The sequence below is a fragment of the Ambystoma mexicanum genome, chromosome 1q, assembly GCF_040938575.1.
Source record: "Ambystoma mexicanum isolate Mex_15411 chromosome 1q, UKY_AmexF1_1, whole genome shotgun sequence".
NCBI classification, from domain to species: Eukaryota; Metazoa; Chordata; class Amphibia; order Caudata; family Ambystomatidae; genus Ambystoma; species Ambystoma mexicanum.
Window position 1 is genome coordinate 1,207,455,467 of NC_090922.1, and position 23,220 is coordinate 1,207,478,686.

At 45.9% G+C, this 23,220-nt stretch overlaps 1 protein-coding gene across 1 annotated transcript in view; it reads left to right on the plus strand.

Moving 5' to 3' along the window:
• The window catches only part of SLC35D1 (solute carrier family 35 member D1), a 180,277-nt gene that overhangs the window by 60,856 nt on the left and 96,201 nt on the right, over window positions 1–23,220 (plus strand). The window lies entirely within an intron of this gene.

Below are 23,220 nucleotides of genomic sequence, written 5' to 3' on the forward strand. Positions count from 1 at the left end.
GGTCACCAGAGGAAGTTACTGTCCTTTTTGTTCCCCCCCTCCCCAGGTCACTGAGGCATCTTTGACCCTCGGCAAACCTGGGGACTCAGTACCATATTTATCTTTTTATAAAAGATGGCTTGAAAAGTACACAATTCACGTCATCTTTTATAAAGCTTCTGACCGACAAAGACACCTCGTGCTTTGTCCGTCAAAGCTTTATAATGGAAATGTTTAAAAAAGATGGGTTTAAAAGTCCGCAAACCATAAGGTATGCACACAAGTACATATTTGTTTGTGTATCTTTTTAGGCCATGGCCATCCTGCAAGCCACGCCCCAAATCAGGGCCCCCCCGCCTCTATCCCTTACCCCACTTTAAGCCCTGCATCTACCAAACCGTAACATTAAATGTTGTCCTGCCAGTGCTGTTTAGAAGCACGCTGCAGAGAATGAATGGCTTTATTGCAGCTGTTAATGCCCTATGGTTGTAATAGCCACTTGTTTTTTGACGCAACTTCGTTGCAAAGTACAGAGCTAATTAAAGTACTGGATTGATAAAGCCGCCAGTTTTAGTTTGTGTATAGACATTGCGCATGATCATGTCCCTGGATAATTGCACCACTGTATTACCTGGTAGCACCATTATGGCTTTGCCTGGCAAATGCCTATACAATGACTACATAAAAGCCTAACCGAAACATCAGACGGAAAATAAGCATGTTCATTTTCAGGCGGGTATTTCAAGAGATGCAAACCTGTGCTAATAGACTTAATATTTTTTTTAATTTTTTTTTAATAATACTCCTATACAAAACATGGCACGTTGAAAGATTGTGAACTCCATATTTAAAGTGCAAAGCAAACACTGATTTGCTCAAGCGTGTGATGTGAGCAGAAACACTTACAGGAAACACGTGTTTCTGATGTTTGTTAATCTGCTTAGAATCACATGCTGTGCATAGTCCGACATCCAGTGGTCACTGCGGAGTATTGCATTTTGTTGTTCGTAGTCGAAAAGGGGACGTCGACCAGGCGTGTCTGTAACACTATCCCTATAGTGACGTGCAGTGTACCCACACCCCTCATGCGTCGAGGTCCCTCAGATTGTTTTTTTCCACCCAGTTATTGGTCGCCTTTATGCGGAGCTCCTCGAGAGACATTGTGAATTCATTTCCTCGACCCTTGGTCGTTTATTATTATTAACTATCGCATAGATCCCTCCCTCGACGTAGCTGCAAGCTATTCTCCGCCGAGCAAGATCTTCGACGGAGGGACGAACGGAGGAGATCCTTTGGCGCTGCCGAACACGTGGCCGGGCCTCGCCGGCCTAACACAGTAGGGAGAGTGGGGTTGTTGGTCATTTCTTTGTTAACACTCTGAGAATGCCTTTCTCTTTTCCCCTCTCTCTTTTGAGGTCGTAATCACATTTCATGCCCTCAGCTATGGAGAGGACGCCCTTTAGGTTTTGCCCGCGTTGCAAGGGCAAGTTTACCTGGAAGGACAAGCACAAACGGTGTAACCGTTGCTTGCCCCTCGATCACAAAGAGGACTGCTGTGCGGCCTGTAAATTACTTAAACCCAAAACTTTAAAGGACCGCAGGGTCAAAAGGTGGGCAGCCTATGCGATGTCTAGGTCTGACTCCTCGCCAGCTGCCGCCGCCGCTGAATATGACGAAGACAGTGATTACACGGCCTCCGCAACGGAGGTTGTAGACCTCTGGAAGGAGCGTTCCCGCTCCTCGTCGTCCGTCCCGGCAAGCCCGGCTCACGCCCCGCTTATGGGGATGAACACCCTGGCGACAAGGACGAACACAGAAAAACACAAAAGCACATACCCCACAGCACGCATTCATCAAAGACGAAGGCAGCCATGGCGTCAACGGAGGCGTCGGGTCCACCGGCGTCTTCCGCCGACCGTAAGGGTCGCAAGCCCTCCCTGCCACCGCTTCCGGCGACTGGGTTTTCTGTAAATAAGGGCGCTAACTCCAAATCCTCAGGCGACGCGTCTCGCAAGAGTGCGTACGTTGCCAGCAAAGACTCAGCATTATCTAGCGCGACGGCGGCCGATCCCTCGACGGAGAAGCTGATCTCCGTAAGCCTCGTGCGTATAGCTTCTAAAGACGGCCAGAGACGGATGGCGGGTGACATGGTGAAAACCGCTCACAAGGCCAAAGAAATGCATAGGACGCCGGAGGGTAGGCTGGGACAGCTCCCACCGTCGACAGAAGACCCTAGCCAGCGAGAGGGTTTCTCAGAAGGCGAAGGGACTCTATCTTCGACGCTATGGGACAGAACTAAGCAACTACAGGGAGAGGGAACTCCCTTTTCACTCCCCGACCGCTTTGGCCTACCTTGCTGGACTGTAAAGAGGTTCCAGTTATGTATGGACAAGCTAGACCGGTTCATGGCCATCCCAGAAAATAGGACAGCCAAGAGGCCAAGGGAGGTACTCCAGGAGGGGCCATGGGCTAAATACCCGAAGCTCTTTAACCCCCTACAGGAAGACATCAACTCTTACGACCTCACTGAAGAGGACTCTCACTTCCAGGAAGAGGATGAGTTTGTGAATAATGAAGACCAACAAGAGGGAGAAGGTTTTCATGATGACACTAACATAGGTGAGGAGGGCTACGAGGAGGACCCAGGTGAAGATGGCTTACAGCCCTGGCAGTCGCCATCAGGGTCTACAGACCCCGACATTATAGACATTTCTTCTCCTCAGACCACACCGGTCAGGAACCCATCTCCAGTAGACGATCAGCACACCTTCAATGCGCTACTGAGGAAGGCAGCTGCGCATTTTGAAGTTGAAACTGGGGAGGTCACCCCAGATACTGATTTCGTCGAGAGGATTATTAAAGAAAAACCTCCCACTAGTCAAACTATTCCTATCCTCGCCTCGGTTAAGAGACGACTCGCCCCATCGCTGTCCACCCCCGTGCTGGTAAGAAGGGTCAATCCAAGAATCGAGAAATTGTTCTCACCCTCTCGGTCAGACCCATTATATATCAGGGCTCACTCCGTCCCAGACTCCTTAGTGGTGACTAACACAAGGAAGAGGGCTGGGGTTCCACTGTCAACCAGCGAGGCACCCCCAGATAAAGAAGGGGAAAAAGCTTTATGCCTTGGGCAAAAGAATTTCCGCCTCGGCAGCGACTTCAATTAGGATTGCTAATAATACATTGTTGGCAAGCTATGCTGATGCTTAATGGGGAAAGCTTAAGCAGGACATCGAAGAAGCCCCTGAACCTCTAAGAACTTGCTTATTGGCTACAGTTACAGAAGGAGCTCTGGTCAACCAGAGCATCATTAAGAACACTATGCGACAGAAACTGCTGGCTGTTCTTTGGTGCAGGGAATTCTGCTGAAGCGTCACGTCTGGCTTTGCAATTCCGGTTTCAAGGCAGAAACGCAGGCGTCGCTCATTAATAAGCCAATAGAAGAGTCAAATCTCTTTGGAAGGGCAGTGGACGATGCACTGGAAAATGCAAAGAAAGAATTTGACACCATAAAGACCTTCGACCAAATCTCAAAGCCTCCAAACAGGCGCAGATTTGGGAACAAGCGCTTTTTTCGTGGCCAACGCAAACAGCAGCAACAGCATTACACTGCAGGCAACTGGCCCTCTACCAAAGAGGACAACGCCGTGGCAAGGGCAGAGGCCGAGGCTCCAGCCCCAGAGGCACCCCGGCAAGTAACACCAAATGACCCGAAGGTTCGGGTCCCCTTTCATGCGTCTCCGGTTGGGGGCTGGATAACATTGTTCCTTTCCGCATGGGAGGGAATAACATCAGACCGGTGGGTATTGTCAACCGTAGCCCACGGGTACTGTATAGAGTTCAATCGGTCCCCCACCTACAGACCTCCAAGGGGATGACGCCTGTCACCAGAACACCTCGTCATCCTCCTGCAAGAAGTAGAACAGCTGCTACAGAAAGGAGCAATAGAGGTCGTGCCCCTATCTCAGGTAATGGAAGGTATTTATTCAGTGTACTTCCTTGTACCCAAAAAGGACCGAACCATGCGCCCTGTACTAGATCTGCGCCCAGCGAACAAATTTGTAAAACCACAATTTCGTATGGTAACCTTACAGGAGGTAACTCCCCTGCTATCTCAGGGGTACTCCATGACAACACTAGACATGAAAGATGCATACTTTCATATTTTGATGTTGCCAGCGCACAGAAAATACCTCAGGTTCAGAGTGCTACCCTTCGGCATAGCGTCTGCACCGAGGGTATTCACGAAGGTACTGGCAGCGGCCCACCTGCGCAGGTTGTCCATACGGTATACCCTTACCTCGACGATTGGCTCATAACAGGGGAGTCCTACGAGACATGCTTCTCAAACACCCAGAAGACAGTAGACCTTTTGTTCCAACTGGGCTTCTCCATCAACGAGAAGAAGTCCAGCTTAGACCCCAGCCAAATCAAACAATTCCTAGGGGCTCTAATTCGAACAAAGGACGGCCTCGTCTTCCCCTCAAACGAGAGGGTCCAAAATATGCTGTTTCAGATCCCTCAATATGTGGCTGGTCGAGAGGTGACGGTACGCAAAGCAATGCGCTTGCTAGGAATGATGGCATCATGTATTTATTTGCTACCTCACGCGCGCCTGTGCCCAATGCAAGAGTGGCTCAACAGCCAGTGGTGTCAGGCCAGCGGACAATGGGACGATCTAGTGGTGGTCTCGCAGGCCTTGGTTCTCTCGCTACGCTGGTGGTCGAAGGGAAACCTGGTAATAGGGAAACCATTCGCCACCCCCGCAGTGGAAGCCACTCTAACCACAGACGCATCCCTCACAGGATGGGGGGCTCACCTATCCCATCAGACTGCTCATGTAGTCTGGACTCCGAGCGTAGCTTCCAAGCCCATACTTATTAGAGCTACTTGCGGTGTTCAAGGCACTAAAAGCCTTCCAGACACACCTACAAGGGAAGACAGTGATGGTCCTCACGGACAACACCACAGCCATGTACTACCTCAACAAGCAAGGGGGCACTCACTGTCCAAGCTGTCCCAGAACATCTGGAAGTAGGCTCTCAGACACATGTTCCTAATGTCACAACATGTACCGTGGGAACTCCATCTGAGACTTCCCTCTGCCCTCAGAGTACGAATGGCGGTTACACGAAGACATAGTCTTCGACGTCTTCACACAATGGGGCTTCCCAGAAATAGACCTGTTCGCAACTCTGGAGAACTCGCAATGCCTAGATTACGCCTCCAGATACCCACAGAACCGCTCCAAGGGGAACGGTCTCTGGATACCATGGTCAGGGAAATTTGTTTACGCTTCCCCTCCCACCCCTCCCCCCCCCCCGACTCCTCTGCTGAACAAGATAGTGCACAAGATGCACCAGCAACCAGTCACCATGATACTGATAGCCCCGATGTGGCCCACCAACCATGGTTTGCGCACCTGATGGAGATGTCCCTTTCCCCACCAGTGAAACTGCCCTGCCTGTACAACTTGCTGTTACAGGACAAGGGCAAGACACTACACCCATGCCCACAGAACATGAACTTAGCAGCCTGGCGCCTGAGGTCATTGAATTTGGCCATTTACAACTCCCTCAGAGATGCATGGACATTCTCAAAGAAGCTAGAAAACCCAACACTCGCCACTACTATTCTAGCAAGTGGAAGAGATTTGTCATCTGGTGTAGAGGTAAGGGCATCAACCCAGTCCACTGCTCTCCCACACAAAATGTCCTTTACCTAACCCATTTACTGGACTCAGGTCTAGTGTTCAATTCTATTAAAGTCCATCTAGCGGCACTTTCTGCATACACCACCTCTCAACTTAAGGTGTCATGGTGGAAAGTCCCAGTTATCAAAGCCTTCATGGAGGGGGTAAAGAGAATACACCCTCCGATAGCAAACTTAGCTCCCGGCTGGGACCTTAATGTGGTACTTACCAGGCTCATGGGCTCACGCTTTGAACCCATGCACAAGGCAACTCTTAAGGACCTCGTCCTTAAGACTGCTTTCCTAATAGCTATCACCTCCATTAGGAGAGTAAGTGAACTACAGGCTCTATCTATTCTAGACCTCTTCATAACAGTTCACAAAGATAAGGTGGTTCTACGCACACACCCAAGGTTTGCAGTCAATAGAACTACCAACGTTCTTTCAAAACCCTTCCAATTTGGGAGAAAAGAGCCTGCATACACTCGATGTGCGCAGAGCTGTCATGTTTTATATGGAAAGAACTAGGCCATTGAGAAAGACTAATCAGTTCTTTGTCTCGGTGGCAGCAGGAAGAGAAGGAGATGCAGTCTCAAAGTCCACTATATCTAGATGGATTGTTCAATGCATCACTCTGTTACACTCTTGCTAAGAGAGAACTACCCTTCAAGCCAAGAGCACACTCTACTCGAGGCACGGGGGCATCCATAGCATTCATTGCAAACGTTCCCCTCGGGTCCATTTGCAAAGCGGCAACCTGGAGTTCTGTACACACCTTTACAAAACACTACTGTCTATATGCTCACTCTAGATCCGATTCCCAGGTGGGACAAGCAGTATTAAGACATCTTTTCTCTACTGTTCCTTCTCACAACCCAACTCTGGGTACTGCTCGCTAGTCTATGCACAGCATGTGATTCTAAGCAGATTAACAAACATCAGAAGACCATGCATTACCTACAACCATCAGAAATGCTTTTACGGTAAGTAATGCATTGTCATACGCACCATACAAATGTCCTATAAATAAAACTTAGCTCCACAAATGTTGGGTGAGAATTTGTAGAGTCCAACTGATGTGGGACCTTACAAGACACATGTCTTGGTATTGGGTAACACACTGTTTAGGCCTGCACTACACACGTTGGTAGTGACTGAGCAGCCAGACATATCTTAAGAGGGGTGATGTGAGCTGTACAATAAAATCAGTAAATGCAGGTATCCAAGTAAAATCTTAAACACTTAGTATACATTTATTTACATATACGCAAGGATAACTGGACAATCTTTAAAAAGCAGCAACTAATAGTTTTATCAGTAAAACAAGAGCAATAAAAACTTTGTATGCTAAACATGTTCCAGTACACTGAGTGACGTCATTTGAAGTCGGTATTGGCACTTATTTGTGGTCCTCACACCTATAAGAGACTAGAGGGAAAAGCAAATATTTTTTGTATTTGACCACCTTGCAGCAACCCTCTTTAGCACAAACTAACGACTTTATGATGTATGTGCAAGGGGTTTTCTCATCCTCATCCGGTTTTGACCCTAATTGTATGTCATCAAATATTAAATTCAAACATACCACATCTCATTTTTATATCAAAAATATCAATTTTATTTTCATATATTAAAAATGTCATCTTATTCTTTTCTCTAAACAACCTTCATCAACAATCACTATTATCATATTTTCTCAGTTTGTTTTACAATACCATTTATGACACAAGCTGTCTCATGGGCAATCTGTCGTGCAATACTTTTTGTTTTTCTATGCCAGTGTTATTAATCCCAACAAGATCTTCAATCTGTTACCAGTTACAATATCGACTGATGGGTTTATACTTTCTTTCGCACTGGTGGTTTTCACTTAACCCTCCATTCTTTCCTCCTTCACAATACACCCGACATGTTTCATTCCTGAACTCGACTTTCACACTGTTAACCAGGAAATTCTTCAGGGGAGGGCACCACAGTAATTTGTCTCCAGTTTGTGCTTGTTCTCTACTTTCGCCTGGGATATGAGCTTCTTTCTCTATCCATGCTATTTCAACTCTGTTGGTCAGAAATGTTAATCGTCTGTTCCCTGAATTGGTGTTTAATTGTCCTAAAGGCAAAGTACCAGGATATCTCGCTGGCTTTTCTGGCAATGATGGTGATAAAAGTTGGCACTTCTAAGTGTGGTTGTTTTTGATATGTCCATATTGTAGCCTGTAAGAGTCTTATCGGGTTATACCATGACCCTATATGGCAGATCAGCTTCCATATATTAGAGCCTGGTGCACCTTTCGTTTCTTTCAAAGGGATAAATTCCTCTCTCCCAGTAACAATGGTCACTCCGTTGCGTTGTTGCTTCCCAACGGGGGTATTTGTGATCACCATTACAATATTGAGTTTCAAGGAGGGAAAAGTTAATGTTGGATCAGAATGTACTTTGAAACAATTAGGTTCTCCCAGAGGGATGTAGGTAGTCTTTTATCCCAGCAATAATAGTGTTTAACAATCAAAACCTGTAAGGGAACAGGCACTGCCAAAGCCAAAAGGTTCAGATGAGGAGCCTTTAGGGAGCTAGGACAGCCAAAGTCAATGGGCCAGTTCAAAGTTCTGATGCGCTCTTATTGGAACAATGTTTTAAAATAGTAGTTCAGTAGAAAATCAGACGCTTGAGGAGCCACCTTGGAGAAGTATAAGCTGGGAGGCCAATGCAGGTGAGTTGAGGTAAAAACAAAAAGTGTTTAAAATAGTACTCCCCCAAGCTAGGAAGCACCACTAATGGCAAAAGGTAGATGTACCCCATTCTTGCTGGATGCCTTCCTGTTGCAGTATAGCAGATCCTTGTTCCTGGTCCTTGGTCGTGGTGGCGAAAGAGAGGACGTCTGGCAGGCTACTGCGGCAGCACTCGAGAGAGGGACTATGCAGCAATGGATTCTCCTTGATTCAGCAGCCTTTTGTGGTTTTGGTGCCTTTTTCTCAGCGCCAAAGGAGAATGACTGGAAGTTACTTGATCCCTCGGTCCTGGACTTTGGTGAGGGGACTCTAGATGAAGATTTCATGCTTCTGTAAGATGCCCACAAAGGTTTGGTCGGATTCACACTTCGGACGACCATGCACTTGATGTTCAGGGGTCCATGCATTGGGATTCTGTGACTTGGCGAAAGTCCCAGCAAGTCGGGGGTTGTGCCAAAATGAAGCTTGTCTCAAGGCTAGGTGGTATTACCAGCCTAAGGGAGGACGTTGTCCCCTGTGGGTCTTTCCAGTCTAAACAAAAGGTCAGGACAGCTGCCGGGCTTCACCAAGCACTTTGCAGTCCAGAAGGGTGCTGCTGATGTCTCTTCACATCTTCTTTGTTGGCTGTTTTCCTCAGTGGTCGACTCTGCTTCTAGTCTCGAAAACCTTGCCTTTTTAAGCAAGTTCCCATCACAGCCCTAGGGCTGTGAATCACCCAGCAGGGTGGCTGTCCTCCCAGACAGCCAGCCAGGCAGCCAGCCAGGCAATCAGAACTTTACATGGGCACACTTCTAGACAAAGGACAGGGACGTTTTCAGGGCTGAAGCCCGCCAAAGGCAAAATGCATGAAGGGCTCCAACCCGATTCCAACATCAAAGTAAAAGCCCAGAAAGAATTGACAAATGGCAAAAAAGCAGACTGAGGGCCATTTTGGGAAAAGGGTCACAGTTGGGTGCTGTACTGCATCTGAGAAATCGGCCTGCAGATACATGGCACAAAGGTAGTAAAAAAACACTGCCACCAGCCATTCAAGTTAGTTTAACAGAGCGTTTCATGAGAATTGGGCTAAGGAGTTACTATGTAACCCCCAGCACGCCACATAGGGTGGCGTGTGCTGGACCCACAAAAGAGAATATGTAATCTTTATATTCTTGGGAACAGTAGTTTGCCCAAGAAAATGTATTTATACATTGGAGTCCTGTGGACTGCTCAGTGGCACTGCACAGAAGGTGCAGTGTCACCATGCAAGAAGCAGATGCCTATGTAGTTTACCAGACTCCATTAAACAGTACCAAATATCCTAATCCGAAAAACACATGCAAAGTCCCACTCACTCGGGAGTGAACATTAAAAAGCGCAGAGGCAAGCAAAAGAGCTGGGTGTCTCTAAGGTTAAAGGGAATTGGCACAGAAATGAAAATTCTCCCTAACAACAAAACCACTAGTTGATATATTAGTAATTCAGTTTGATGTTCTTCCCTGAAAAGATAATCCTACCAGTCAATATTGTGGTTCAGAAAGAAGATTAGCAATTAAAGTAATTTACATTTTTACGCTTCAAAGATGGTGACTGTTTTACCGCTCACCTGCTTCCTGCATATTGAATTCAGAGAAAGGGGGAGGGGGGAATCAATATCTTTGGAAGGGGCGTGGGTTGAGTGTACCTTGCATGGAATGGAGTCCTTTAGGTTTCAAAACTGCTGTATACTTTGTGTCTTATACTGCTGTATACTTTGTGTCTTATGATTTTGTTTCTGTTCTGGGACTGCTGCTCTACACCCTGTAAGGAGCGTGGGGCATGCCTGGAGCCTGGTTTACCATCCTGTGACATGGAGACTGTCTGACCCTGTCTCAGGCCACTCAACCAACTCACTGTGCCTGAAGTGCCCTTGGGGTGCGCAAGGTCTGTCCTCAACATTGTGTGTAGCAGTTTTCTGTTACCGTTTGCCTGTGAATCTGCTAGGTCACTGGAACTGCTGCTAGTCCGACCAAAGCTTCACACAGAGAATTACCACCATCTACAGCAGCCCCTGTAGCCACCCCTGGACCATCTGCAACTGAACTAAGGTAGGAGTATCTGTTCCCAACAGCCCCTACTTACCTGGGTGGCTTGCATACCACTATTCAAGTCTACCTATTCCCATAGTGATTTCAACGGGCATTAAAGTACTCCCTGCACCTGCAGGATGGTCACTCCACGGAAACCAAAGAACCTGTCGGGATAGAAGGATACGAACGTCTGAATACACAGGCTCAAATAGACGGATCACCAAGACAGATCCACCAGGACAACACATCAACACGACTCCAACCCTGAACCATTCAACGCCTTAACCGACCAGGGTCACACTAGATAACCTGAGAATAGTTATTACCCACCCAGTCCCACACCTGAAGATTAGGTTCAGACGCACCTACCAATCCAAACTATACTCAATAGGATAAAGTTGGATCAGCGCAACATCACAAACGAGTCAGACCACGAGGAACCAGCAACACCCCAACCCACAGGTATACAACTGTAACGGAACCATAAGTACTTGAATCGGGACACAGACCACACTAAACCCACACAAAACCACACAACCATCTCTCTCCCAGCAATCCGCACGCACTTTACCACACCGCATTAACAAAACATAAATTTCACCCACAGCACTCAAGGCCTTCGCCCCATTGTTACTAGCACCAAAGCCCAGCACTCTGTGTATACCGAGCTGAAGCTGCCAACAGCACACCACCTCTCCCACTCTCCTTCTTCCCTCTTCCCAACTAACCCTACCCACCCTTCCTGTTTACAGATCCACCAGATCGCCTGGGGACCAATTCCGTTGGTGACGGTGCGCCTCTGGGCATAAGAAAACCACTCTGGAAATTGAAAGGGAGTTTGTTCTCGAAACATAGCATCAACCTTGTCGCCCTACCTGGATCTCTAGAATTGCTGCTCATGCACGAGACTTGAATGGGAATCAACATGGTTTACTGGCTCCATGTAGAGCCTCCGTCCCAAAGGTGCAGGGAATGTGCATGTCTCGATCAGAACCACCTGAAATTAAGTGTTAGAAGGGATTTGGCATAAATATGAAAAATCTCCCTACCTGTGAAACTACCAGCACTTTTTGGTGGACTTCTTGAACTTTTTGTCTGTTCTCCTGAACAAGGGGTCCTTACCCTCTCGCACCCCCATCAATCATTATTTTTGCGCCGCCCATGGGGAAACCATGTTCATTATATTTTTACTTGGTTTTATGGAGTCCACTATCTGTACTTTACTTTTGCAGCAAACAGCTTTTGTGCAGTGTTTCTTGGAGTCCTTTTTGCCTTTCATTTTTATATTCTTTAATTTTCCTTGTGGGAACTACTTATCCTAAGGATAGAAGGATACTTTTATCCTTCTTACCCTTTCTTTTGTGAGATCAGACCACCACAACACCACCTTATGTGGCGTGCTGAGAGTGTTTCATAGTATCCCCTTTTTCATTAATCCTGTAGCGTTTTTGTTCATGACAGGCATACCTGAATGGCTGGTGGCAGTGGATGTGTTCTACCGACTTTTGTGCACTTTTCCTACCCTGGCTGTGTTCAGCCGCAGTAGTGCACAGAAGGTTGCCATTGACCCTAAATGGTGGCTCTCTTCTTTTTTTTTCTCTATTTCTAGTGTTTTTCTTGGTCCTTTTTGACCAACCGGGGTGGGGAGATCCTGGTTTGACTCTTCTTCGGCTGGAATCTTTTGGGAAACCCACCAAGGCTTCAGATGTCTGAACACAGGAAACTAGGGAGGAGTCTAACACTCTACGGCCCTTTGTCTTCTGGCATGCCTGCCTGAATCCAGTTCCAACTGGGAGGCTGGCTATCCTAAAAGGACAGCCAGCGTCCAATTTTTGACTGTTGATTGGCTAGATTCCTGGATAAAAGGCAAGGGTCCTGAGGCAAAAGGCAAGTCGACCACTGGAGCAGAAGAACCGAAGATGACCAGAGACACCTGCAGGACCTTCCAGCAACCGGTGAGGCCAGCTGAAGTGACCGTTGCTGTCCTTAGCCTATTTCAAATCGAAGAGGACAACTTCCTCCCTTGGACTGGTGGGAATAATCTGTCCTAAAACAACCTGCAATTTGAGCCACTCCACAACTTGCTGCGTCCGCCTTGGGCTGCAAACCGCCAATACCCTAGGACCTGTTACCATCCTGCAATGCAGAGTCTTCCCATGATCAAACTCTCCCGGAACTTTATGGACTACTTCTGGACATCCAGAGGCGAGATCCCCCACCCCCTAAGGTCCCCTCACCAGAGTGCAGGACTGAGCAAGCGAGGAGAATCGATCAGAGGAAAACAGTTCTTCACCGATGTCTCTGAAAAGGCACCCAAACCACAGAGCTGCATTGGAGCACGCACTGTCCTTTGCTGGAGGCCTCCTTGCCAGAGTTTCTCAGTTTGTCACCAAGGAACAGTAGACCGGGACCATTGCTGCTGCATCGTGATGAATCCGGCTACAATTTCTTTATCACTCATGAGGTACTGTGGGGCTTAGGGTAAAACCTACCTAGCGCCATTCTGTTGCTCCTTTGTTACTGGAATGCTGATGCTGTTGTTTGGGGGATGGGCCATACTCTTGGCCAAGGCCTAACCCATGTGCACCCATGGGGAGCCTTTCCCAACGTCCTTGAAACCCTTTTTAACCAACAAAAGCCCTATACTTATAATTGAAGAATTCTCTGGAACTTGCATTATCTGCTTTACCTCCAATCTGACTTTGAAGAACTCATGCCTAGATAGAGATGGACTGCTAAATCCTTAAAGCCTCGGAAAAGTCTTTTGTACTGACCTGCTATTGCTAGTGTTTAACCTTTGTATTACTACAACTGAACATTGCTATAACAAGTAACTTTACTTACCGTCAACTGTGTTCATTACCTGTGCAAGGCTTAACTTGCGGTTTACTCGCCAGAAGTATTGCATTGGTTTTATACTGTTGCTTTGTTTGAAATATAGTACTTGCTTACCTGGAATTTAACTTTAACCGTGTGTATATAAAATAAATAGCATTTTCTATGACTTGTTGTTTGGTCCTATGTATATACGGAGTTCTTTTTACTTGCCTGCACCTTGCATCGCCCTCCAAAGATAAGCCTGGCTGCTCTGCCATAGTACCTGAACCTTGAGTAGTACAGACTTATACTAGAAGTTGGGGGCGCCTGTACCCTAGGGGACAAGTCCTACCATGATAAAGTTTTGTTCGGGCAGTTTTTATCAAATCCAATTATAAAAAATGGTTAATCCCGCACCTCTGCAAGCCCTTCCGCACAGGCCAGACCAGACACAGAAGGCAGGCACGCATTTCATGATCTTTCAGAAGTGCTGAGAAGTTTGGAAAAGAGTACGGCTGAAGAAGCTGGAGGGGCAATGGCAACTGAGAAAGAAGAGGCTGATACAAGGAGCAGTAGAGGGGATTTAGATTTTTAAGGTCGGAGGAGGCGGGTGAAGAGTGCCTCTCAATTGGAGAAGATGGAGGGGAGGGGGGGCAGAAAGAAAATTTGAGAAGTTGGCGAGAGTTGTAGAGGAGTGCAATATAGTAGCTGGTGGCAAGAGGTATGAACCTGGAGCGGAAATGAGAAACTTTTTTTTTGTTTGTTTCATATGAAAGACCAGTGTAGTTCTTTGCTGCGATGTTAAGGCCTTGTATCCTTGTCAAATGCACAGACCATGAACAAGAGATGGCAAAGAAGTTGAGAAGTTAGAAAACTGAATAAGACTGGGAAGCACTTGCACTATGCAAAATTCTTTTCACTAAAAGGCCGATTAAGACCGCTCTGTGACTGCACGGATCGGTCTTTCTAAATTGAATTGTCACGCCCCTGCTGCACACGAGCGTGCGCAGGGGCTGAAAAAAAGAAAATTATATTTTTTTAAAGGTTTCGAGAGAGACTCTTACAATGCCGGTTTTCCAATCAAAAGAAAATTGGTCAATGTGGAGACCTTTTTTAAGGGGTCTATTCACATGGTATTGGGACAGTCGTAGATGCACATCTAAAACCCGTGGAGGGGTAAAGCCAGCTTGTGGGTTTGTTGAAGAGTCCTATAAACTATATAACGTTTTTGGTACATTGACTAGTAGCCATGTAAACACAAGCACAGCAATCCCACACTTATCTTACATTTTTTCCTCCTAAAACTGTTGACGGAAAGGCCCTGAAGAGGATCCTTTAGATGCAATGCTGTCTCAGAAGCAAATGGCAGGGAAGCATGTAACTTTAAAGGGACTACTTAAAATAAAAACCAAGAAATAGTCACTTCCATTTGAGCTAGCGTAGCAGACTGTGGCCCTTTTTTTTAGCAAAATAGTTTGTGCAGTGGTTCTTTGTTATACTTTTTTGTATTTGGAACTGAATTGAGCATTGAGATTGGTTATCTGTAACTTGATTTGTATTGATTATGGATCTGGTATTTCAACTGGTGCATTAGCCAGAGTTGTCTTGTGAGCAGGTGCCTTAGAATTTCTTTAAGTGGACAGTGAACAAGGTGATGGGTGGAACACAGCCCTGAACCTGGGGGAGGAAAAAAACTGGCTGGGTAGTTGAGAGTAATGAGGGATGCCCGTAGTAAGCTGGAGGTCGGGTCGAGAGACAAAATATTCTGGGATAACTTCGATCCCTTTGAGGTGTCAAAGATGATTGAGGTCTGATTTGAAAGCTGAATAAGGCCCATAGTGGACATGGGATGGCGTGTGTTAGAACAAAGAGTTGAAAGAGGAGTGTGATGGCTATATGCACCCAGGTTGTGGCAAGAATTTGCAGAGGGGTCAGTTTTGAGGGCAAACTGATATGGAGTTGGGTGATGACCAGGGGAGAGAGTGAGTGGCTAAGTTGAGAAATGTGTTTATGGGGGGAGGTGGAAAAGAAGTGGGGGGTGGCCCAAAAGGAGTCTTAGTCTTGACCAGTAGTTGAGCCAGAGTGGAGATGAGGTTTGGCGCTGTGGTAAAGGAGAGGGCAGATCTTCCTGATGTTTTAAGATTACTTAGCGTCTGTATGTGAATAACATATAATTTTTTTTTAGTCTTGTACAGTAACTACAAAAAGTCTCTAACGCCCAAGAGACCACATCCCTGGTGGCAGAAAATCTGCTTCTGCGGTGGATGTAAAATCAGGTGTTGTCCTGGTTTGGACAATTACTTGCTGTTTGAATGTGCAGATCAGTTGCATTGATGGGCTTGGACTTTCTTTCGGATCTAGTTGTGGATGAGAGGACTGGTGCAGCCATTCTTCAGATCTACATTGAAGCCAAGAATCGCCCGTTCACAACCAGCGGACGATTTTAGTGGACCAGCATACCCTCCAGTGACCGGCCTGGTGAAGCCCTGTTACTCTACTGGATCTCAGAAGACCCTAATCTGTCCTTGAGCCCTTGGACTAGTGGGATCAACTAGTCTCCACGTCGTCTTGAGGTTGCATGCCTCAAGAGCCTTCGTAAATGTCACTGGACTTCCTGGTGGACTAATGGACTTCTGCATGGGCTACCCTGCCAGAATTGTCGCTGTTCCACCTGCAAGCCTGTGCCATAAGTGGCCTTTTCCTGAATTCTCGGCTTCCTATCCCGAAGGGAACCTGTGCTGGAGCTGCTTCTTTGACCACGACTGGAAGGACATCTGTCACCTGCAAACAATGATAATCGCTCAAACTCTACTTCTTCCGTCCCACGAAGTGGGCTGAAGAGATCTGCACTGCAATGTTTCTTCGACTGGGCTTGCATCTTGCAGTTGCACCCTACTGAAAGAGCACTCGAACCTACAACTCCTGGGCACCACTCATCCAAGCAAAGGGCTGATGACTGCGCTCCCTGTGAGTACGCTTCTCCTGCCACCTCCAGAGAACCCATTGTGAGAACCCTGTGAAAATCTGCGGGGGTTGGTAAGTAAGCATACCTGTGCCTGTCCCTGTTTTCTTCCATAGGAGACACTTTGCACGCAATGTTATCCTTATCTTTGGTTGTCGAACCTGCTACTTCTGTCCCTGGGTTAGCCTTGCGCCTGGAAGAGAGGGTAAGCTTGCCTGTCTTCTCAAATTGTTTCTGTAGTTCAAAATAGTTTGGAACTGTTTTGAATCGCCACCACAAGCCCATTGCATCCCTATAGAGAACCTTCTGTGAGAAACCTTGTATTGGAACCTGTGACATTTGGTCACTAGGCCCCATGCGTCTTCTGGCTGGACTTCTAAAGTAAGGCATTGTACTTGTGACTGTTATTTCATCTTTATCGGAGTACTTACCCATGTCACTTGGTTAGTTATTTAGTGAAGTATTGTGAGTGAACCTACTGGTGAATTTATATATTTGTGTTCTTAATTTTGTGTGATATTACTACCTGCTAGTTTCATTTCTTGGTGAGATCTAAAGGACTAAATGCATAACTGCACTTTTTATAACTGACCGTCTAAGCTGAAGTATTGCATGTGGCAAATGGACTTAATCTACTGCCCCTTTTTTGTGATTTTGTATTTATTGAAGTTTCTATAACACTTTCACCAGCGCTGCATAGAGATTAACATAAACTCTATAATGTGAGAAAAGGTGAGCATATGATGACATCAGGAGCATGAAAGCTAAAATGTTGGTCAGGGATGGAAGTAATAAAGCTCGGAACTTTTTGTGCAGTTACTCTTGGACCTCTGCGACTTGATACAGCATAAAAGTGTTAGTGTTGCACCGGTGGGAGCAGAGAACGGAGACAGAGCTCCCCCACTCCGTTTGGCGCAGAAACCCTTTTTCACTTTTTGCAATCTATTACTGCGCCACAGTGAAGTTCGGGTATCAACCAAAACCAGTTTTTCTTCAATCATCTTATATTTATTGATAGCCCTTAAGGATGACACATGTTTCGGCACCCTAAGTGTGCCTTTTTCAAATCTGGGCATTAAGGGTCGCTTGATAAACTATATAGCAGAATTTAAATAAAATTACAAAGCCATTTTTGTGATGTATAGATGAAACAGATTCCCCGGGGTTCCCAAAAGACCAAATGCATATCAATCATATTATCCAGCATATGAACAGATCAGCATTTTTGTTAATAACACAAAACAAAATAAACTGGTTTTGGTTGATACCAGAACTTTTCTGTGGCACAGTAATAGATGGGCACAGAAACCCTTTTTCAGGGATGGAAGTAGATTGTTCTTTAAGAGTGCAGGAAAGAGGTGAAGAGAGGTGGCGCAGCATACATGAAAAGAGGGTACGTTCAAGAATTTAGATGTTGAGAATGTAGTGTGTGATGAGAGTAGAGCAAAGTGAGCAAGGTGGGATAAAGCCAAGCTGTGAATGCATTTGTGAACTATACAGCAGAAATGAAAAAACACATGGTTGTTGAAGGGGAGAACCAAGGTGGATCAAAGGGACTAATTAATAGAACACCGAGGGGGGAAAATTGCTGAGTTCATGATCTTGCGAAAGGGGGCAAGATGGGAGCAAGAGAGACCAACAAGTACATTGGGAAAGAACAAAGGAAAAGAGTTGCATACAAAGAAGGGGTCATGCATGGTGAACGTTGTAGAGGTGTGATAGTGGCAAGTGCAGGCAGGCAGGCAGGCAGTAGTCAAGATGTAAGAGGCCGATAAAGGTGACCCTAAGGTTTATAGCAGAGGAATAGTAGAGGGGAAATGATAGACAAGAGGAGGCAAGTAAGGCAACTGGGGGTAAAAGGCCAATTTATTTTTAGGATTTAGGTGAAAAAAGCAAATGCATCCAGTATTGGACAGTGGAGAGGACAGCAGAGACGTTAGAGTGTTAGAGGAGAGAATGAGAAGATTTGCAAAGCTGCATGGATTTGGAAGAAAGTCTGAAAGGCGGTACGAATGTTGCAAGGCAAGAGAAGTGGGCCAAGGACTGAACCCTGTGAACACCGCATTGGAGGGGGCGATAATGTGAGGTGTGGCCAGCCCAAGAAACAGAAGGAGAGATTTGAGAGATGAAGTGAACTGCATTTGATTTTCTCGCAGCAATCTAGTTTTTCCTTTATCCAGATCTGCTCTACCCATCTTTTTATCAAAACGTAATTTAAATCAATGAAAAAGCTATCTCCATGACTTCATTTTTTTACTGATACGTGATCTGTGCAAGATGGGTCCCGTGGGTTCTATTTGTGATTTTAAGTCTTTGAAGGTATCTTACTGTCACCAACGGTCTATACAGCGATTATCCAATTGCATCATTCATTTTCTTTGCTCATGGTGCTTGTCCTTGAAATGCACGTTCGACACTCTGAAGGGCAAATGTCAATTTCTGATACCAAGTGGGCACAGCACCAGTTCTCCAGTAGCCCTCCTTCAGATGCAGGAACCCTCTCTCGGATCATTAACCATGGGATTCTGTGTAAAAGATACGGATTAGTACAGATTTATTTCGTTTTTCTTGTAGAACAATGTTATCTAGGTTGTGCCCCTGGCGTGGGGAGGAGGGTCGTTGAATGTTTTTATTTGTACTCTGTAGTCCCATTAGCATTAAAAAATTGCCTAGTCCGGATGGCGTTTGCTAAAATGTGTGTGGTATTGACTAACTGCTTTTTACTCTGTGGCTATTTCTTGTACATGAGATATCCTATGGTAATATGTTTGGGGCGTTTCAAACCTCTGGAAAACTAATGTTTTGAAGCAAAGATTCTTTGTGAGAAGCTACAAATCTTGGCACAATAATAATAATAAAATAAGCACTTTGTTCATGTTTTCTCACCTTTGCCCTGGACTGGAACGTCCGTTCTTAAGGCCTCAAACACTTCAGGGACGCGAATAATTGTAAGGACCGCATCAGCTCGTCCTACAAAATAATCGTTTTCTCGCTTACCCTTTGAGAGGTTTAACTCGCAAGGAAAACGAAGATAAAATGTCATGTAAGCGCAAGCAATGTTGCGAAGTAGAAAGGATGTTTCTATCGCTGTTCCATTGGCCTTGAGGTTCCTCGAGTTATGCCACGGTCTGGTAATGCGATCCGATTGCATGTGGTTACTCTGCAAGCTTTACAGGCAGGCAGCCACTCTGTTGCACACTGGAGAATTCAGTAACTGGCTATAACGGGAACACAGCTGCAGTGCCGGTCAGGGCTGGACTGGCAACTAAAAGAGGCCCTGGAAATAAAGTTCAAAGTGGCCCCATAGTACACATTTTCAGCAAGCCCAATGCTTTTCCTATGAGAAAATTTGGAAATCCCATACAAAAGAGGCCCACGGTGTAGAGGCCCACCGGGAAATCTCCAGAGTTCCCTATAGGCCAGTCCACCCCTGGTGCCGGTCCAATTTTGTGATGGCCAGTGTCGCACTGGACGTTTCTTCCTGCTCAGTGGCATCTCTAGAAATCCATATTGAGCGACGTCACAACCGGACATTATGAAATAGTTTTAAAAATGTGACTATGCAAGTTAGGAATAGGTTTAAGAAAACGGGTTTCATCAAATTAATATATACCCTGAAAAGTAATTTTTGTGCAACAATTCAGCAAATGCACATATAACCAGTCCAACATGACCTTTCAAAGGTCCTGCATATAATACCCACTCAGTGCTTTTAACAGACTTTAATGATCCGTCCATTTAACAAGAGATGCAGAGTATGTGGCAGAAAGGGGGCAACTGACCGTGCAGTTCTTTAGCGGTGGGGGCAGGAGTCTGAGTGGCCTCCTGCATTAGACTCTGTGTATTGTCAGTCATTGTGGCTGAAAGGAAATGCCATTGGCTTTATGGTTACGTATGTGAATTGCACTGCTGATAATGCAGGGTATTTTAGTACAATCGTGGAGCCAAATCGTTTTGACATGTTCTAAAGCAGAAGACTATTTAGATGGCTCGCTCATTCCTGAATGTCTATCCGCGATTCAGCAATGGTGTGCCTCCAACTATGTGCCTTAATGCCAGTAAGAGTGAGATCCTGCTCATTGGGACCCCTGCTCCGGCTTTCCCCTCTTGCACTCGGGCCACCCACCCTGGGCCATCCACCCGCACCTTCCTGTGAGGCAAAGAACCTTGGTGTCATCTTCTGCTCCACCCTCTCCTTCTCTCCTCACATCTATAAGAAGTCACACTACAAGCTGCACCTCCTCAGAGGTATTCTTCCTTTTCTCACTCCCCCCCCCCCCCCCTGGAAGCTCAGTCTCCAGAGCCCTGGTTCTCTAGGCTGGACTACTGCAACAGCCTCTTTCTAAATCTGCCTGCCTCTACTCTTCGCAAGTAATCCAGAACAGCACTGTGAAACTTGATTGGCCTCAAGGCCAGGGATTGTATCTATCCAGCCCTAGTTATCTCTCCACTGGCTCCCGGTTGCTGCAAGGATCAAGTTCAAGACCCTCTGCATTGTCCACAAGACTTTCCCGGGCCAGGGACCACACTACATCCAACGGTCTTCCTAAGAATCTTCCTTCTCAAGCCATCTGCTCATCCACCTCAAACTATCAGGGTCAGACACTTCTCCAGGCAGTTAGTGGGCAGTAGATCACTGTCCTTGACTTGCGCCACCCTCTGGAACCACCTCTGCCTCTCATACTTGAGCAGTACCACCTAAGGTTCTGGAAGCAACTCAAGACCTTCTGTTTTGCTTCTGCTTTAGCTCTCCCCTGCTGATGCTCCTATCTGCTGTGCTAACTGGTTACCCGGCCAATCACTGAACTAGGCTCCTGCATGACCAGTAGCCCCTTGCACTGCCTCTGGGCCTTCCATCCACTTAGGGACTGTATCTGCAACCCTACAGTCCCCTGCCTCTCTGCACTTACTTGAGCCACCACCCTGGCTGCACTTAACACTGCACTCTTCCTCTCCCCCTTCGCCCCCCCCACCCCTTGGCACTGTTCCTCTTCCCAACTCCTCCCACCTTGCACGATCTGAATGACACAATGCCTAGTAAGATCGTTTGTTTTTGTCCTCACTCTGTCTACCCTTCCTTGTCGCACCTAGAAACATTTGTGTACAGGCATGTTATAAATTCATCCTATCAATGACAAGGAACCCTCTCAACCCCTGAATTTAGCACAACGCTGGGTCATTATGTAGTACATTTATAGAATCGAAATTCATGCTATCTATAAGGAATGTTTTATAATTTTAGAGATGCCAACTTTTTAAAAATGTTTTTGCCAATCAAAAGCAGTGATGTCTGGAAGGTTTGGAATTGTTTATTTATATAGCGCCTATACACAATGTGCTTCAAAGTGGGGGGAGGGGAGGGCAAGGCAAGGGATAATATAGTGACATTCTTATGACCTTGATACATTAAGAATGTGAAATTATCGATCATACTCGGCCTGGCGACATTTCAGATAGTACAAGAGCTTTTGACAAGGAGGGGAGGGGCTGGGAAGGAGATTGAAACAGACAAGCGGCTACCTTACTAGGCCTGATGAAAATGTTGAACAAAACTAGTGGCGCATCGCCAAAGTGTGTTGCAGTAAAGTGCATTTCCAGTGTTGCAAATTTTTTTATTGAATTTAACAAGGTCCAGCCCGACGTGTTTCGAGCACACAATTGCTATTCAGAGGCTGATTCAACCATGGCATAACAGGTACAGTATAAATAACACACTTTAGTTCATGCAGACGCCAACAAGGCGTAAAAAGGTCACAAAACATGTCAATTTTTTAATTGCATGACATAATTGCTTAGAGACAAATTAAACCGCAAAACAAGAATCAATAGATGAAGATGGTTTGGGGGGGAGAGAGAGATAGGGGATAAGGCTTCAAAAAGATACAAAAACAATCCGTTAGTAATGCCATGTGCTTGGGTACACTCACAGAATGATGCACAACAAAGCTGCAAAGCACCCGGGCACAAAAGACCACAGGGTTTAAATGTACCTTGTAACTGCTATTTGCATGCCCCAAATAGATCAGTCCACTCTGGTTAGGCTACCAGCTGTTGCCCTGCAGGGTATGCGGAAAACTGCAGTGAAGTACAAAAATAATGCATCACCTTAACGTCCATGTTATCTGAGAAGACTTGCATCCTTTTTAAATATATAGACACAAGTGCATACCTCAAATTCCTCGCAGTTGCGGTAATTGTTTAACTGTTTGCCGAAATCATCATGACCATCCAAATTAATCATACGGGAGTATATTGGTTTGGCATCCATCAATTCAATGTATGAGTATCCACGAGAGAAGAAAGCATACATGAACATGTATACGTCAGCTTGACTGAAGAAACATCTTCGATCGGTGCACTGCTCAAATCCAGTTGAGTTGTTTTTTTGGGTTGACCCAAAATCATTGCCTGGATTAATTTAGATGTGCTTTGTGTAGAATTGTGTGGGTGTAGTTTGCACATATTTACATTTTGAATGGAGCCTGATTAGTTCAGAATCCATCTCGCAAAGGCTAACTCATAGCCTTTGCAGCGCACAATTCCACTCTAATTGAATTGCATCAGATGGCACTCAATTGTATGTTCTGTATAAAATGTACTAAAGGTACTAATCGAAGTTCGTGCACACCCAAGATGGCGCCACCAAGTTGACATAGGTGGCGCACCAGCGCTGCTGGCTAGTGCAGCAAACCTTTACATTTTTCTTAGCAACCGCAAAGCGTCTAGCGTCTGAATCCAGATCAGCTGCATGCTCAATTGAGGTAAGACTTTTGATTTACAGCCCCTGTAATTAAAGTAGCAGTCTAACTGCTGCACAGATATTTTTGTTCGGTCAAGTTGATGTATATATGTTCATGTACCCTTTCTTCTCTCTGTGGATAATCGTACATGGAATTGATTGATGCCACACCAATATACTAATTTGGATGGTCATGATGATTTCGGCAAACAGTTAAACAATTACCGCAACTGCGAGGAATTTGAGGTATGCACTTA